A 2,241-nucleotide genomic window follows, 5' to 3' on the forward strand; every position below is an offset into this window, starting at 1 on the left:
CTCGTCGTAACTTTTGAAGCGCTTACCACCAACACCACCATTCACACTTGTATTGCGTTGTCCTAATTATGGTTTGGTTATGCATGAAAGAAATATACAATGGATCGCCGATTGTTACCTCTTTCCTTGCTCATGCTGCGCATATGTATGTTTGTGTGCTTGTTCATTATTGAAGTTATACTGCATTTTCATTCCTTTGTCATTTATTTCTGCAAATTCTCAACTATTTTATGTGACCTTTTGTTGAAATACCCTGCGTTGGCCCTTGAAAAATTAAGGCTATACTTTACAGGATTATTTCTGTAGTTAGTCTTCATTTACATTTTTTGGAAATCGACCCGCGATGACGAGGTATATCGTTTTATCTAACAGCGAGAGTTCATTTCTAATTGTGTCTTGTGGCATATTAGAAATGATGTCTCTTCGAAAATCGTTCGCTTACAACGGATAAAACGACTTCGAGTGGTGATTTTAATGAATAAATTCCTTTTGGTTGAAATGCTCTGCGTTGGCCGTTGAAAAGTTAAGACTATACTTCTCAGGATCATTCATTCCTTTCATTTCTTAAAAGAAATGAATGACCTTTAGAAATATGCATATTTGCATTATTGTTGTCATTTCCATATTCGTAGCAATGGAATTTCTATGGCATAAGTAAAGTAATGGCCGCCGATTGTCACCCCTTGCAGCTGTAGCAGCTTCGCCTACAAACAGGTGTAAATATGTATGTATGTATACGTATGATCGTGAATTCATATCGACGCAGATTTTTGCGAGAAGCACCAGAAAGTTGTGCAATTTATGATTTTTAGCTTTTGCCATCGTCGCGAAAAGACGACTTGTTGGCAAAGGCATGCTCGGGGAGATAATAAATTATAATAAATTTATAAAATGTGAATTTAAGTTTTCTAGTTTTCTTTCATACAAAATGATATGCATTTCTTGGAATATCACTAAGAAGTATAACTTCATCCGCGCGTAGGGACTCCACGCACCTTGTTTTTCCTTCATCTGTTGACATAAAACGAATTCTAACTGGATTTAGAAATTGTAATTAGTTTTACAGGAAAATTTTAAAACAATTAAAACTCAACAAAAAATGGCAGCATATTCAAATATAATTATAATAAAGCATAATAAAGATAATAGCATTAAATCATTTCCAACGGAAACTGGTTTTTCCATAATACTTGTGCTCGGCGAATTTTTTGTTTCGTCGAAAATTGTAAAAATTAAATAACTTTCAAAATGGGCTTCTGTATGCCCTTCTTTGGTGATGATTTATGTGTAAGCATATTTTTGTTAACTCAATTTCCTGTTACCTTCCTTTAACATATTGCTCATGAACAGAAATTATTGTTGTCATTGTGCCATTGCGGCATCATTGCGAGTTTATGAATTATGCAAGTGCAACGCGATCACATTTTAATTTCTGCTTTGATGCCTTTCTATGCACACGTTTGCTAGAAAAATATAGACAACAAGACTTTACAGCATGCTTTCCACAATAAACAGGACTTTTTGAATCCAGCGCTCCTTGGTGGTGCTATCTATATGTCGACTGGTGCGTTAGAACCGGCTATCTTTATCGATTGTACAATGAGAATTTCATGACATTTGAAGTCATGAAGTGAAGTTATTGCTTTTGAAGTGTAAGTATGTTTGTGTTATCGGTGCGAAAATGAGCTTCGAACAAAGAGTCAACATTAAATTTTGTTTTAAAATTGGTAAAACTTTTACCGAAACGTTAAAATTGATGAAACAAGTTTATGGCGATGATTGCCTATCCTGTAGCAGAGTGCACGAGTGGTTTCAACGTTCTCAAAGTGGTCGTGAGGACATAAATGGCGATCAACATGTGGGTCAATCAAAAACCGTGACCACCGGAAATTCCATTGAAACTGTGCGAGAATTCATCAAAAATCAGTCGAAATCATCATTGAAATTCATGGAAATGGAATTGAAAATCTCTAAAACATCGATTTATTGCATTTTGACCGAAAATTTGTGCCTATGAAAGGTGTATGCACAGTTTGTCTCGCACAATTGACTGACGACCTAAAATTGCTCTCATCGATCGACACTTGTGACCGATTGTTTGACCAAAAATCACATTTTAACCATTAACCACTCCCCGTATTCACCTGATATGGCACCGTAATAAATAAAACAAATTGATTTTGATTCTATAAGGGGGTAGCAAAAGAGTTTTGGGGTTGTTTAAAATTCCTGGGATGTTGT

The 2,241-nt window shown here is 35.5% G+C and overlaps 1 pseudogene; it reads left to right on the forward strand.

The window, feature by feature from the left end:
- The first annotated feature begins 275 nt into the window (after positions 1-275).
- On the forward strand, positions 276-467 carry LOC126767414 (small nucleolar RNA U3; annotated as a pseudogene).
- Positions 468-2,241: the final 1,774 nt, after the last annotated feature.

Source organism: Bactrocera neohumeralis, unplaced genomic scaffold (genome assembly GCF_024586455.1).
Source record: "Bactrocera neohumeralis isolate Rockhampton unplaced genomic scaffold, APGP_CSIRO_Bneo_wtdbg2-racon-allhic-juicebox.fasta_v2 ctg619, whole genome shotgun sequence".
NCBI classification, from domain to species: Eukaryota; Metazoa; Arthropoda; class Insecta; order Diptera; family Tephritidae; genus Bactrocera; species Bactrocera neohumeralis.